Source organism: Homarus americanus, unplaced genomic scaffold (genome assembly GCF_018991925.1).
Source record: "Homarus americanus isolate GMGI-L3 unplaced genomic scaffold, GMGI_Hamer_2.0 scaffold56333, whole genome shotgun sequence".
NCBI lineage: Eukaryota > Metazoa > Arthropoda > Malacostraca > Decapoda > Nephropidae > Homarus > Homarus americanus.
Window position 1 is genome coordinate 11,946,334 of NW_024734940.1, and position 17,370 is coordinate 11,963,703.

The 17,370-nt window shown below is 47.5% G+C and overlaps 1 long non-coding RNA gene across 1 annotated transcript in view; it reads left to right on the plus strand.

The window, feature by feature from the left end:
* Window positions 1-17,370, plus strand: part of LOC121870670 — a 46,099-nt gene that overhangs the window by 20,353 nt on the left and 8,376 nt on the right. Inside the window, exons 2-3 of the long non-coding RNA XR_006089746.1 lie at window positions 2,823-2,855; window positions 14,445-14,465. This is a non-coding gene — a long non-coding RNA (uncharacterized LOC121870670). The remainder of the gene's footprint in view (window positions 1-2,822; window positions 2,856-14,444; window positions 14,466-17,370) is intronic.

The window sequence follows — 17,370 nt, forward strand, 5'->3', positions numbered from 1 at the left end:
AGAGAGAGAGAGAGAGAGAGAGAGAGAGTGTGTGTGTGTGTGTGTGTGTGTGTGTGTGTACAGCTCAGGTGATGGGAATGTTGATAAATAAGGTAGTAGGTCTAAACAGTTAAGGTGTGTGTCTTGTCCTTGGTGGCGGCGGTGTTGCAGCATTATATACGGTATGTTATATCGGGTTTACCTGGCCCGGTAAATATCACTTGTTAACGTCGTACACTGCCCCGCCCCCACACCACACCCCCCCCTCACGCCCCCCACAACCCCATCACACACCTCCTCCTCACCCCCCACCAATCCCTCTTCCCTCCCTCACGCCCCCACCACCCCTCCCTCACGCCCCCCATCTCCCTCACGCCCCCCACCTCCCTCACGCCCCCCCACCTCCCTCCCCCACCACCCCCCCCACCAACCCCCCCCCACCACCTCCCTCTCTCACCCTCCTTCCCCTCCCTTCATGAGTTGCAGCAAGACTAATGAACCACCAACAACAACCGTGTGAGTAATGACTGGTAAAATGAAAATATATCGAGCATCACATGAAGATTAGGCACCCCTGCTCCACCTCCCAGCTACCTATTTCACCTTATGACTAAACACACTGATTTGTACCCACAACCCAACCCAACCCAACCCACCCAACCCAACCCAACCCAACCCAACCCACCCAACCCACAACCCAACCCAACCCACCCAACCCAACCCAACCCACCAACCCAACCCAACCAACCCAACCCAACCCAACCCAACCCAACCCAACCCAACCCAACCTCACCTCCACTCCACTCTGGAAGGGCAACACCTTGATGATATGCTCTCCAGTCAACAGACGTAATACAGACTTAGTTGTTGTGGAGTCATTATAAACACAGGTGACTCGCCCGCCGTCCCAGACCCTCGCTACAAACAACATGGCGTCTGACCTGTTGTTTATGTTTAGACGACGAGAAGAGTGTGAGTAATAATGAGTAGCTACAGTACACCCTCCATATAACGGACTGACCTCTCCATGTATTCCGTTAAATGCAGGTTTCACATGACACCCTCCATATAACGGACTGACCTCTCCATGTAATCCGTTAAATGGAGGTTTCACATGACACCCTCCATATAACGGATTTATCTCCATGTAATCCGTTAAATGGAGGCTTCACATGACACCCTCCATATAACGGACTGACCTCTCCATGTAACCGTTAAATGGAGGCTTCACATGACACCCTCCATATAACGGACTGACCTCTCCATATAACCGTTAAAGAGAGGTCTCGCTGTAATATCGTTCACTATATACAGTTTATGCATAAGTAGTACACCTTTACACAAGAAGTTGATGAACGCTTCCTAACTTTTGTACCAGGAATAACACAATGGTTAGGTTAGGTTAGGTTAGGTTTGGTTTGGTTTGGTTTGGTTTACATAAGAAAATAAGGAGTCTGCAATAGGCCGGTTGGCCTGTGCACGGCAGCTCCTGTCGAGAGTTACTACCACTCTCTATCATCCATGAATCTATCTAGCCTCCTTTTGAAACTTTCCAGAGTTCCAGCACTTACTACAAAGTTGCTAAGCTTGTTCCACTCGTCCACCACCCTATTTGTGAACCAGTTTCTTCCTATCTCCCCCCTAAACCTAAACTTATCCAACTTGAATCCGTTGCTCCGAGTCCTATCCTGCTCGGATATTATAAGAACTTTATCTATATCGCCTTTATTGATTCCTGTCACCCACTTAAATACTTCTATCATATCTCCCCGCACTCTTCGTCTTTCTAGGGAATGCAAGTTAAGTTTCTTTAACCTATCCTGATATGGAAGGTTTCTAAGTCCCGGAATCATTTTTGTCATTCTTCGCTGCACCGACTCTAGTGATTTTATATCCATTCTATAATAGGGGCACCAGAACTGAACCGCATGATCGAGGTGCGGCCTGACTAGCGCAAGATATAGTTGCAATAAGACCTTTGCACTCTTGTTACTTACACTTCTAGATATAAAACCCAATACTCTGTTTGCCTTATTTCGAACATTAACGCACTGTTTTCTAGGCCGTAGGTCCGGGCCTACAAGTACCCCTAGGTCTCTTTCACAAGTCGACTTCTCTAGGTTGATGTTGTTAAGGCTGTATACATTATCAGTATTTGTTCTTCCAATATTAAGTACGCTGCACTTGCTGGTGTTGAATTTCATTTGCCATTTGGTTAGGTTAGGTTTGGTTTTAGTTTTGTTTTGTTTTGGTTTGACCAGTTGGGATTGGGTTACGTTTGGTTAGGTTAGAGTTACGTTAGTTAGGTTAGGATGGAATACGTTTGATTGGGATTGGAGTTACGTTACGTTTGGTTGGAATTTGGGTTAAGGTTTGATCAGGTTAAGTTAAGTTTGATGAGGCTGCCTTAGAGAATCCCTTGCTCTATCATCAGGTGGCGCTGTATACTATGTGAAAGTAAGTCATTGTTTATTATTGTTATGTTCAGTATAAGAGCCGTGACTGGTGGAAGCTTTTGGGGGTGGCTGCTGATGGTGTGGGATGTGATGGTGATAATGGTGTAAGGTTGTGATAATGAGCCTCCCTGAACAACCTTTTTTTACAGTTATTGGGTGGCTGATGATGGTGTAAGGATGTGATGGTGATAATGGTGTAAGGTTGTGATAGTGAGCCTCCCTGAACAACCTCTTTTACAGTTATTGGGTGGCTGATGATGGTGTAAGGATGTGATGGTGATAATGGTGTAAGGTTGTGATAGTGAGCCTCCCTGTTATTGGGTGGCTGATGATGGTGACCTCTTACACAGTTTTACTAATTGTCTCTCTCTCTTTGTCTGTCTACAGGTTATGAAGTCCCACAATCCGACATGCCTGGATGTAAGTATTGGCTCTTATTTTGCTTTTGACACGACACGTCTACCTGTACTGTTGTTACCTGTCACCTGTACTGTTACCTGTTCTGTTATTGTCACCTGTTACTTGTACTGTTATTGTCACCTGTACTACTGTTTTTACCTGTACTGTTGTCACCTGTACTGATACTTGTTCTGTTATTGTCACCTGTACTGTTGTCACCTGTACTGATACTTGTTCTGTTATTGTCACCTGTACTGATACCTGTTCTGTTATTGTCACCTGTACTACTGTTGTTACCTGTACTGTTATTGTCACCTGTACTTTTGTTATCTGTACTGTTATTGTCACCTGTACTGTTATTGTCACCTGTACTGTTGTTACCTGTCCTATATGTTTGGTTGTGTTCTGTACTGTACTATTCCTCACGCTGGGTCTTGTTGGTGTAGTGTAGAGGTGTATCCCAGACACCATTCTTTATTTATAGTGTGTGTTACCTGTGTTATTGTGTGTGATACAGGTGAGTGTGTCACATGTATGTACTGAATATATTCTGTTTTATGTGTGACGACTGTTGCTGTTGTGTTATAGATGGTGTGTGTGTGTGTAATGTTGTCTCAGTGATACATTATAAGCGTCGGTCATGTTATGGTGGGGTGTCTCGTGGTTGTGATGAGTAATTCATTTTTAAGTGTGTTGTGGTTGTTACACATATTAGCGTCTTATGTGTTGTGATACATGTTTAGTGTGTACAGTGTTATTGGCTGTGATGTTGTGTCCTTAATTGATGGCTGAAGAACTCATATTCACCAACGTTTTACTCCCTCAGAAAAACGTGTGACTGATGTTTTTCTGCCTCGCCACTAAACTGTTTATCCGAATGTGTGACTTCTTTAGCATTTGTGGGAGACTGGGGGACCTTGTTGGAGACTTGGGGACCTTGTTGGAGACTGGGGGACCTGGGACCTTGTTGGAGAGCTTGGGAAGGGACCTTGTTGGAGGCTGGGACACTTGTTGGAGGCTGGGGACCTTGACCTGGTTGGAGGGGGACCTTGTTGGAGACTTGGGAGACCTTGTTGGAGACTTTGGGAGGGACCTTGTTGGAGACTTGGGGGACCTTGTTGGAGACTTTGTTGGAGGGGACCTTGTTGGAGACTTAGGGACCTTGTTGGAGCTGGGGGTTGTTTTGGAGACAGGACCTTGTTGAGACTGGGGACACAGGGGACCTTGTTGGAGACTGGGGACCTTGTTGGAGACTGGGGGACCTTGTTGGAGACTTGGGGGACCTTGTTGGAGACCTTGTTGGGGGGGATTGTTGGAGACTGGGGGGAGACTGGGGGACCTTGTTGGAGACTGGGGACCTTGTTGGAGACTGGGGACTTGTTGGAACTGGGGACCTTGTTGGAGACAGGGGACCTTGTTGAGACTGGGGGACCTTGTTGGACCCTTGTTGAGACTGGGGAACCTTGTTGGAACCTTGTTGGAAACTGGGGGGACCTTGTTGGAGACTGGGGGACCTTTTTTGGAGACTGGGGGACCTTGTTGGAGACTGGGGACCTTGTTGGAGACTGGGGGACTGTTGAGACTGGGGACCTTGTTGGGAGACTTGGGAGACTGGGATCTTGTTGGAGCTGGAGGGACCTTGTTGGAGACTGGGGACCTTGTTGGAGACTGGGGGACCTTGTTGGAGACTGGGGACCTTGTTGGAGACTGGGGACCTTGTTGGAGGCTGGGGACCTTGTTGGAGGCTGGGGACCTTGTTGGAGACTGGGGACCTTGTTGGAGACTGGGGGACCTTGTTGGAGGCTGGGGACCTTGTTGAGGCTGGGGGACTTTGTTGGAGGCTGGGGACCTTGTTGGAGGCTGGGGGACCTTGTTGGAGACTGGGGACCTTGTTGGAGACTGGGGGACCTTGTTGGAGACTGGGGACCTTGTTGGAGACTGGGGGACCTTGTTGAGGCTGGGGGACCTTGTTGGAGGCTGGGGGACTTTGTTGGAGGCTGGGGGACCTTGTTGGAGGCTGGGGGACCTTGTTGGAGACTAGGGGACCTTGTTGGAGACTGGGGACCTTGTTGGAGGCTGGGGACCTTGTTGGAGACTGGGGACCTTGTTGGAGACTGGGGACCTTGTTGAGGCTGGGGGACCTTGTTGAGACTGGGGACCTTGTTGGAGACTGGGGGACCTTGTTGGAGACTGGGGGACCTTGTTGGAGACTGGGGACCTTGTTGGAGACTGGGGGACCTTGTTGGAGACTGGGGGACCTTGTTGGAGGCTGGGGGACCTTGTTGGAGACTTGGGGACCTTGTTGGAGACTGGGGGACCTTGTTGGAGACTTGTGGACCTTGTTGGAGACTTGTGGACCTTGTTGGAGACTGGGGGACCTTGTTGGAGACTGGGGGACCTTGTTGGAGAACCTATTTTTAAGACTGCTGAAGGTCTTTGTGTTATTTTGTTAAGCCACTTTTTAAGACTTTAGGAGAGGGTTTGTTTGTGCGTTAATTTGGTCTTTAGTCCGCGACTATTAATTCTTTCTATGAGGAATCGCTTACTTTTTTAATTTTTGACTTTTGTTAATTTTTCCCCATTTGTTTTCGTTTAGGTTGTCGTGAATCTTTCCTCTCCGTCGATCGTGTCAAAGAGGCAGATTGTTATTTTGTTCCATTTTGACTCGCAGTGAGTGTATGGAGACAAGAACACATCCCGTACGGTACACAGTGAACCTGGTCTGTACTTTAATGTTAACAATGAATTTTGGGTTTGTTGGTTGGGATTTTAAAAGATAAAATTTCTAATGCTTATTGCAAGCAACATGACGACGCTCATCTAAGAGAGGTGTGTGTGTGTGTGTGTGTGTGTGTGTGTGTGTGTGTGTGTGCCACCTACTCAACTCCTTTGCTCTGGAAAAAAAGGTGATGTGACGACAAGCTTTGGCAACTTGGCGTGCAATTGACCCGTCATACGCACGTGGCGAGGTGGTAGTGGGCGGCTGTGTGGGTGAGCGGGTGGGTGGTGATGACGCAGGTGGGGGGGGGATGGTTGTAAAGGAACAGAGAGTGAGAAGCCAGCAGCCTTACACAAACGCGTTACCAAGTTAATTATTGGTCATTGATGTCAGGTAAGGCTGGGGGGGGGGGGTTGAGTGGTCGTTACCTCCGTTGGTTCTGAAGGATAAATAACAATCATTAATTGGCAATCATTATAACTGTTAAGCTCAAGTCTTGTAAATACGTCGTGTGAAGACTTGAGGAATATTATGTGGCCTTAAAACCAGTTATTTAAAGCTCTTGGAGTACCTATACTGTATATACCGGCCAGCCAGACGGGGATGGCGGGAGGTACACACAGCCTGGGTCACCATATGATGATCCTTCCTCACACACTTACCGGAAGACGAGGTGTTTGAGGCACGTGTAGAAAAAGAGGATTTTATATACTGTACTTTACGCGGACTTTACCTGGTGCTTTTCTCCAGGTAATTATGTAGTTGATGAAACTCGGGTAGTTGTTATCAGGAGTGGGAGAGTAGCAGCGTTGTAACAGGCAGAACGGGCGGGTGTTTGGCTGGACGAGTCACTACCCCAAAATTGTTTAGCTGTTCCTAGTTAATCTTTGTCGTATTTGTTATCAAGGTTAGGTTAGGTGAGGCATGGGGCAGCAGAGTGTATCACCCTCACGTTAAAGGTTGTCTCATATCAGGTGGGGGTGGGAGGTGTGCATCCAAAACATCCTGTCTGATGGAAACATTTTGGCAAGGCTTGTTTACTTGAGGATTGTTGACCATGATGTTTTTAAAATACACCTGAAGTAATTCTATTTATATTAATCATGAGATGACCTTTTATACCCAGGCTAAAAGTTGACCATCACCCTGGCTATTTTGTTCTTTTATTTTCTATTTTTCATTGTTTTTATTTGTTTATTATTGTTGTTGTTATTATTATTATTATTATTATTATTATTATTATTATTATTATTATTATTATTATTATTATTATTATTATTATTATAATTGTTGTTGTTGCTTTTAGAGTGGGAGGAAGGAAGGGGTGTGAGGTCCCAGTGTTTATTTTTACCCTCGTGTGTGTGTGTGTGTGTGTGTGTGTGTGTCCCTCACAAGGTCCTACGCTACCTTACGCACCTTTTCTAATCTTAAGAAGAGCCACCAAGGACACTAACTCGATCCTAATTCGGGTGAGGCAGCTCGCATTACTTGAAGACCCTACCCCACCCTACCCTACCGTACCCTACCTCACTCCCCACCCCACCCCTACCCCCCAATCTCCCCACTCCCCACCCTACCCCACCCCACCACCCCTTCCCCAACTCTAACACCCTACCCTACCTCCTGCACCTTCATTTTATTTCACCTATAGAGGTCCTGACTAACCCGACCTACAGGAGAGTTAGATTAGCGTTAGTTAATCGTCCGGTGATCGGGAAGCTCTGCCTGTGTAGTAAAGAGATCATTCGACTGTTTGATATGTAAATTGTCTTCCATTTGCTCATTATTAACCTTTTTTAGATAGAGGAAACGGGCGATGCTTTACTGGTTAGGAGGAGGGAGGGGGACAACAGTGGCGGGAGGGGGGAGGGAGGGGGGGACAACAGTGCGGGAGGAGGGAGGGGGCGGACAACAGTGGCGGGAGGGAGGGAGGGGGACAACAGTGGCGGGAGGAGGAGGGAGGGCGGGACAACAGTGCGGAGGAGGGAGGCGGGCGGGACCTTGAGACGCGGATCTTGCCCCCAAGTTGACATCTCAACCCCCCTCCCTCCCCCCTCCCCCTCCTCTCTGCTTCTGCCCCTCTTCCCGTTCCTACCCCTCCTTTCCACCCCCATGCATATTTTACCACACAGGGTATCCCTCCCTTCTCACCCCATCTTCCCTTCCTCTTCCCTACTCCCCACCTTCCTACCTCCCCTCCTTCCCTCCTCTCCCCAAACAGCCTGTCCTGCACCCCCTTGTTCATTACCTTCCTTGAATAGTGACTGAACTACGACACCTGGTCACACCTGCCTCACCTGGTCGCATCTGTCTCACCTGGTCACACCTGTCTCACCTGGTCACACCTGTCTCACCTGGTCACACCTGTCACCTGGTCACACCTGCCTCACCTGGTCACACCTGGTCACCTCTCACCTGGTCACACCTGTCTCAGCTGGTCACATCTGCCTCACCTGGTCACACCTGTCTCACCTGGTCACACCTGTCTCACCTGGTCACACCTGCCTCACCTGGTCACACCTGTCTCACCTGGTCACACCTGCCTCACCTGGTCACACCTGCTCACCTGGTCACACCTGCCTCACCTGGTCACACCTGCCTCACCTGGTCACACCTGCCTCACCTGGTCACACCTGCCTCACCTGCACTCGCCTCGCATTATCTATTTGGGAGTTTAAAATTTTATTGCACCCCTCCACGCCCCTGGTGTCTGACCCACCACCACACCCCCCACCCACACCCCTTCCTCACACCCCCACCACACCCCACACCCCCACCACACCCCCACACCCCCACCACACCCCACACCCCCACCACCACCCCCACCACACCCCCACCCCCCACCCCCACCCCCACCACACCTCCCCGCCACACCCCCCACCCCCACACACCCCCACCCCCCACCACACCCCACCCCACCACACCCCTCCACCCCCCACCACACCCTCCACCCCCCACCACACCCATCCATACTCCTCCGCTGCATCATTTATTTCCAGCTGTAGAATAAAATAATTATCTATCATCACCTGCCGACGCACCTGCCACGCACCTGCCACACCCACCTGCCGACGCACCGCCGACGCACCTGCCGACCTGTCTTTGTTATTGTCTACGTGTGTGTTGTGGATCCTGAAACACAACCACTCCCGTGCTTTGATTCCTATTCGTGGTAAAGCATTGAGTTGAGAATTAAATTTCATTATCTCTCAATTTTGTGCTGTGTGAATGAAGAGAGAGAGAGAGAGAGAGAGAGAGAGAGAGAGGTGGAGACTGTAAGAAATATACCCCTCACACTAGACGCGCGCACATACTGGCATCCTCATTGCGTATAGCTGTGTGTTGTAGGAAGTGAGTCTTTTAACATTACCTGTGCATTCATTAACGACACTTCTTGTTAATTCACTGTACGAACAATGTCAAGCCGTGTGTGTGTGTGTGTGTGTGTGTGTGTGTGTGTGTGTGTGTGTGTGTGTGTTTGCTAATTACTTCTGAAATATTAAACCAGGTGAAGAATAGTAAAGATCAGAGAGTTGGTGGAGGCTGTGTGAATTACCCGTAAGATTATGTAGCTGGGAGGTGTTGATCTCCTCCACCGATTAGAAGGGGAATAACCTCTCGTCCACAGTGGAGAGAAAACAATGGTTCACCTCCCCTCCCTCCCCCCTTCACTCTCCCCTTCACCCTCCCCCACCCTCCCCTCTCACCCTCCCCCTTCTCCCTCCCTCCCCAGCCTACTATGCCTGAAGACTAGCCCCATCTTATTTTACCTGAAGATTAGCCACCCTAACGCTTACCTATCCCCCCCCCCCAGGTAGCTTTGGGGTGGTTACTCTTCATGTGAGATAAGCTGAGGTTAATTTGCAGGTGAGATAAGCTGGGCTAATCATACAGGTAATCTACTTCATTTCTACTGTGTTAAGCTCTCTCTTACACCTTGACCTGGGCCGGGGTGCTGGAACTAAGGCAGCTCTTACGGGGTTCTAGATATACCGGTCCCTTTAAATAATTGTTCAGTTCAGTAGCTTCGTCTTTAGTAAAATCTCGGGTGTGCCGCTGCTCCCGCCCTGCTGCAGGTTAAGATAGGATAGGATAGGATAGGATAGGTTTGGTTAGGTTAGGTTAGGTTAGGTTAGGTTAGGTTAGGTTAGGTTATATATTAGATGTATATAATTCATGTGATGTGTTGAGATGAACGACGTAAACCTTGATGGTACAGAATTAGGAATCATGACGGGCCGCTGGTGGACCCGGGTACAGGAGACACCAAACAAGGATATCCTCCATTTATATATATATTAGCCTTATGCTACTGTCACCAGAAGTCAATTATGAATGTGTTGTGAATCTGAACACAAGTCATGTGATTTGAGTTAGAATTATCGTTTTACACTATTTATAATGTTTCACTTGTCGTATTTATACAGTAGTAGATGGTGTCGGAGTTTAGCCAGTAATAAGTGTACTGTGGTGTGGTGTGGTGTGGTGAGAGGTGTGGTGGTGGGTGAGAGGTGTGGTGGGTCAGAGGTGGTGTGGTGGGTCGGAGGTGTGAGTGGTGGGTGAGAGAGTAGTGTGGTGGGTCAGGTGATGTGGTGGGTCAGAGGTGTGGTGGTGGGTCAGAGGTGTGGTGGTGGGTGAGAGGTGGGTGAGAGGTGAGGTGGTGGGTGAGAGGTGAGGTATAGAGGTAGCGTGACACGTCGTGATGAGCTGGGATCATGTGGTCCCTCACCTGACAGTCATGAAGGGACAGATGTGAACACAGAAGGTACAGTACACGAGAGTTGTTTGAGGTAATGCTGAGTGTGAGACAGGGAGGTGCTGCTCCCTCACCATACTCCATAAAGTAATGAGAGTAGAGTCTAGGGAAATTACGTAGCGTGCGTTTCCTCCTCCACACGAAGACGCCAGCCCAGCCCTAGCCCCAGCCCAGCCCTAGCCCCAGCTCAGCCCCAGCCCAGCCCTAGCCCCAGCTCAGCCCTTCCCTGCTTAGCGCAGCCCAGCTTCTGTTTATTCGTCCCAGAACATGTGACTGAAGGTTGAATGTTGTCGTTGGATGTAGAAGAAGGATTTTTATCACACTTGGTTGACTGCCGGGGTGTGGTGAGCATCCTGGTGGAGGGCGTGGCTCCTCCCCTCTATACCTCCTTCCTCCTCTTTCACGCCGCATCTAAATCCTGGTGTGGGAGGCCGCAGCCGCCGCTAAACTGTTGCTCACATGGCGGTACAGTACTAGGATCAGGGAAGTGGTATGATAACGTGCTTCTTGAACACCCCCCCCCCCACGCCCGACCCGCTGACTCACTCACATAATTATTTTTTTCCTGGTAGCAGAGACTGATATGCGGTAGGGTAGACCCGATGGCCATCTTGGCAGGGCCGCTTGAGGGCTCTAGTCCCGCCCACCAACTCCCTACTGCCCCTACGCCTCTCATCACCACCGCCCGCATGATCACGCCCTCCCTACTCCTCCCCCACACACCCTCCCTGACCTGACCCTTCCCTATACCTCCCCTCACAGCCTCTCCTCCCCATACTTCCTATTCTCCCCACCCACTCACTCGATGGCCTTCCTCCTCTCCCACACACTCCTCCACGATCACCGCCCCCAAACGCATCCAACATAATCCATACACTCCCATGCCTCATACACGCCTCCCACATACACTCCCATGCCTCATACACGCCTCCCACATACACTCCCATGCCTCATACACGCCTCCCACATACACTCCCTTACTCTTACACGCCTCCCTTACTCCCCACGCCTCCTTACACGCCTCCCACATACCTCCCGCCTCTTTACACTCCCATACACTCCCATGCCTCATACACGCCTCCCTTACTCCCGCCTCCTCCCCGCCTCCCCGCCACTCCCATGCCTCGCCACCGCCTCCCACCTCCCACGCCTCATACACGCCCTCCCCCACTTGCTCCCATGCCCTCCTTTGCCTCCCACATACACTCCCCGCCTCGCACGCCTCCCCTGCCTCCCATGCCTCACTCCCCACACTCCCACATACCTCCCGCCTCATACACACCTCCCATACACTCCCCATGCCTCATACCGCCTCCCTGCTCCCATGCCTCCTTGCCGCCTCCCATACCTCCCACACCCTCATACACACCCTCCCACATACCTCCCACCCTCATACACGCCTCCCCACATACACACTCCCACACTTACTCATACACGCCTCCCACACCTCCCACGCCTCTCCTTACACGCCTCCCACCCCACTCCCCACGCCTCATACACACCCTTCTCCCTCCCTCCGTCCCGTCCCCTCCCTCCGTCCGTCCGTCCCTCCGTCCGTCCTCCCTCCCTCCTCCCTCCTCCCTCCCTCCGTCGTCCGTCCCTCCCCTCCTCCTCCTCCGTCCCTCCTCCCTCCTCCCTCCCTCCTCCTCCCTCCTCCTCCCTCCCTCCATGCTTGCTTGGTGACGATCACTAGTTGGATTGAATGGCTGTCCCGGTGACTGTGTGTGTGTGTGTGTGTGTGTGTGTGTGTGTGTGTGATGAAAAGTTCCACCGGAGTCTCTTGTCATGGTAACGGTGGTGCGGCAGGAGTAGACAGATAGACAAAGACAGAGGAGAGATCATGACGTGTGTGTGCGGGGGGTGAAGTTAGTGCCGTGAATCTGTGTCATGTTAGGGTCACCCTCGCCCGTACCCACCCACCTACCTAATGAAGGGTATAAGAGGGGCACACCTCACCTGTTTGTACTGTACTCTCATCTCTTGAGAGACGGTCAGGTGACTGTGGTCATGTGGCTGTGTGTCAGTCAGTGTGTTGGTGTGGTGTTTGGCGACGAGTTGGGATCACGTGAAGGTTAGGCACCCCAGCTTATTTTACACCTGATAATTGATTAAACAACCTAACCTAGCACACCCTAATCTAATCCAACTCAACCCAACCTTCGTGTACAGTACCCGCGGTCACTATATTATCTCACATGTCATTCTTCCCAGTGCCTCCCTCAGTGACCGGCCTAACCACACCAGGAGTATGGTGATGGATGGGTTAGTACCGTGGAGGGAGAGGCAGGATGCTGGGTAGCAGTGCCACTAAGAGTGTGAGGGCCGCCGCCAGAGTAGGAAGTTAAACAACCCGGGGGCCAGTTTTTGCCACAAGGGCCAGGCCACGATGGCCGGCACATTGATGCGCCACCCCGTGGCTCCGGCTGCTACAGACAGTACTCTCCGCCCTGACAGCTGCACAAAAACTCGAAAACACCCGCTGAAAACCTCACCTTAGTTCGGCACAAGTTCACAACATTGATCACACAGTGTCAACATGGCGGTGTAGTTTATATAGTGGAAATAATTAACACCTGTATTATATAAAAAAGATTAATGAGTATATTAAGGAGAGCGTCGAAGGTTAGGTGTTGTGGCCCATATACAGTAGGTTAGCGAGGTCACCTACTGATCCTGCCCCTACCCGCCACGCCCAACACCTCACCTCCACATATTTTCTCACCTTCAATTAGTATCTACCTTTTAATTAAGTATACCCAGGAAGGTGTTTATATATATATATATATATATATATATATATATATATATATATATATATATATATATATATATATATATATATATATATATATATATATATATATATATATATATATATAATTTTTTTTTTTTTTTTTTTTTACGGAATAAAACACCCAGAACAAGACAGTTTCAACACGACCTGATGCACGTGGTGACATTTTCTATGCTGTTCGGTTTTTTTTATATATTGGTAATTTTTTGCGCATTATATTTTATATTATAATTTTATTCTTGTTATGTATATGTATTATTATTTTCTGGCGTTGGGGTTGTGAGGGTGTGTGTGAGGTACAACATACATCATTGGGTTATAATCACATTCAGTATGTAAATAGATCAGTAGAGGAGGCTGGGTTATTAGTATTCTTGTTGTTTATTGACCAGGGTTATGGCTCCCTGGCCTTGGGGGTGCCGCCTGTAGTAGCTATCACTTGTTTTTATATATATGTTGGTTCACCTGAAGACTCTCCACCCCTGCTGCTTATTTCACCTAAAAATTAAGTAACCTAACCTAACCTGTGTGGAGACTGTTTAATCATCCAGAACACATCATCCTTGAGTTAGGATGTTCCTTGTTTAGTCTTGTGTTTTGCTTTCTTCATTTATGGAGCAGCCAACTGGCAAGTCTTATAATAAAGCAAGGTGTTTGGCTGACATAAAAATGGAGGAAACTGCAGCGGGCCTATTGGCCCATACTGGGCAGTCCCGTTTACACCCAGCCCCTATCGCTCATATATCCATCCAACCTATGTTTGAAGTTATCCAGCGTATTCGAGTTAATGATGATGTTTGGTAACTTGTTCCATTCATCCACTACTCTTATTTCCAAACCAATGTTTACCTATTTCGCGCCTAAATCTAAATTTGTCTAATTTAAAACCATTGTTACGAGTTCGCTCCTGGTTGGATAGTTTGAGTACCTTGGTAATGTCCCCTTTGTTGAGCCCTGACTTCCATTTATACACCTCTGCCTCGGTACTGTTGTTGTTGCATGATCTTGTTGCTAATTAGTTGTAAGTATGAGTAACATTCACCTGTTCTCGCCGCTGTATCTGCTTTTGAGTTATGTTTTGACAGGCTGCGTAGAAGAGTAAGTGAACAGCACCTTCCACGTCAGTAAGTGTGGCCTATAACCCCCCGTCTGGGTCTGCTATGGTCCACTACTACTGTACAGTGCATGCTTCCCTCGCCCACAGTCTCCCTTTATTACATCTCTCACGCTAGTTAGTCTTAAGGCCAATTAGATCATAAAGTAAACCTAAGGATTTTTTTTATTCTAAATTTAAGATACAAAATTTCATAGATACTGATATTGGATTTTCTCCGTTTTCAGTCATGGGAGATGAGGAGGAGGGTATGTATTGCTGTCTTTATCGTGTTGTGTACGGCTAAACCTTGGTCCCTGAACCGTGGTCCCTGAACCTTGGTCCCTGAACCTTGGTCCCTGAACCGTGGTCCCTGAACCTTGGTCCCTGAACCTTGGTCCCTGAACCGTGGTCCCTGAACCGTGGTCCCTGAACCTTGGTCCCTGAACCTTGGTCCCTGAACCTTGGTCCCTGAACCTTGGTCCCTGAACCTTGGTCCCTGAACCGTGAGGTCCTGAACCTTGGTCCCTAGACCTTGGTCCTGAGCTGAGGTCTGAACCGTGGTCCCTGAACCGTGGTCCCTGAACCGTGGTCCCTGAACCTTGGTCCCTGAACCGTGGTCCCTGAACCTTGGTCCCTGAACCTTGGTCCCTGAACCTTGGTCCCTAAACGTGTCTTAATCATTGTTTTAACCACGCGAGGCAGTGACTCAACCACGCGAGGCAGTGACTGTCAACCACGTGAGGCAGTGACTGTTTCAACCACGTGAGGCAGTGACTGTTTCAACCACGTGAGGCAGTGACTGTCAACCACGTGAGGCAGTGACTGTTTCAACCACGTGAGGCAGTGACTCAGCCATGAGAACGTGACTGTCAGCCCGCGTGATGCAGTGACTGTCAGCCGTGAGGCAGTGACTGTCCAGCCGTGAAGGCAGTGACTGTCAGCCACGTGAGCAGTGACTCAACCATGTGAACGTGACTGTCAACCACGTGAGGCAGTGACTTTCCAACCACGTGAGCAGTGACTGTCAACCGCGTGAGGCAGTGACTTTTCAACCGCAGTGAGGCAGTGACTGTTTCAGCCACGTGAGGCAGTGACTGTCAACCGTGAGGCAGTGGCTCAACCACGTGTGAGGCGGTGGCTCAGCCACGTGGGCAGTGACTCAACCATGTCGAGCAGTGACTGTCAGCCACGTTAGGCAGTAACCGTGAGGCAGTGACTCAGCTATGTGAGGCAGTGACTATCGCCACGTGAGGCAGTGACTGTATCAACCACGTGAGGCAGTGACTGTCAACCACGTGAGGCAGTGACTGTCAACCACGTGAGGCAGTGACTGTCAACCACGTGAGGCAGTGACTGTCAACCACGTTAGCCAGTGACTGTTAACCATGTGAGGCAGTGACTGTCAACCATGTGAGGCAGTAAGTACAGGTATATCTATTTAAGTGATATAAACTACTTGAGGTACTGTTCAAGGGAGAGTCGCCACTGTACTAGTCTGGATATTTGTTCTTCATATAATAATAATAAGGATGATGGTGATGATGATAATAATAGTAATGGTAATAATGATGATGATGATGGTAATAATAATAATAATAGTAATAATGATGATGGTAATAATAATACTAATATAATGATGGTAATGATAATAATGAAAATGGTGATGGTAATAATAATGATAAAAATAATAATGATGGTAAAAATAATAATGATGGTAATATTAATGATGAAGGCAATAATGATAATAATGAAAATGATGATGGTAATAATAATGGTACTAATGATGATAATGATGATGGTAATAATAATAATAATGATGGTAATAATAATAAAAATAATAATAATGATGGTAATAATAATAATAATAATGATGATGATGATGGTAATAATAATAATAAAGGTAATAATAATAATAATAATAATGATGGTAATAATAATAATAATGACGGTAATAATAATAATAATAATAATAATAATAATAATAATAATAATAATGATGACTGTAATAGTAATAATAATAATGATGGTAATAATAATAATGATGACTGTAATAGTAATAATAATAATGATGGTAATAATAATAATGATGATGATGATGGTAATAATAATAATAAAGGTAATAATAATAATAATAAAAATATTAATGATGGTAATAATAATAATAATGACGGTAATAATAATAATAATAATAATAATAATAATAATAATACTAATAATAATAATGATGGTAATAATAATAATAATAATAATGATGACTGTAATAGTAATAATAATAATGATGGTAATAATAATAATGATGATGATGATGGTAATAATAATGATGACGGTAATAATAGTAATAATGATGATGGTAATAATAATAATAATAATAATAATAATAATGATGACTGTAATAGTAATAATAATAATGATGATGGTAATAATGATGATGACGGTAATACTGATGATGGTAATGGTGATAGTATACAGTAAGAGTACAGAAGGTGAAGACTACAGTACGCGTGTTGGTGGTGTCCCCCTTATCACCGAGGAACAACTTATTATGAGGTGTACCAGAACTAGTGTAGGTGGTGGTGTATCATCTGAGAGAGAGAGCCTACGTCACACAGTACATAAGGGTCTGTTCACATGACTGACTTACCGACAACAAAGCTCCACTGTATAATATAACTGGTGGCTACTGGTACTGTATATATCATTTAATATAACCGGTAAGTACATCAGCTGGTGCGGGGGGTACTATCTGGTGACGATCTGGGAAGTGGCGGCAGTAGTGTGTGTGTGTGTGTTGACTACAGAACCAGAGGGTAAACTGGTTGGAACCTGACTGACTTACCAGGACTTGTACTCACTATCACAACTCCCCACCTGCGTTTATAGGACCAGAATGTGAGAATAAATGTGTGTGTGTGTGTGTGTGTGTGTGTGTGTGTGTGTGTGTGTGTGTGTGTGTGTGTGTGTGTGTGTGTGTGTGTGTGTGTGTGTGTGTGTGTGTGTGTGTGTGTGCTATAGGAAGAGTTAAGAGTGTAAGGCACTGGGTTATGTATACATCTTTAACTAACTACCTGCACTGTGTATGGTCATAATTGAGACACAAACTAACGTGAGTATTATCAACCCTTTTCATGGTGGCTACAGGACCCAGACATGTATAGATAAGACAAATATATA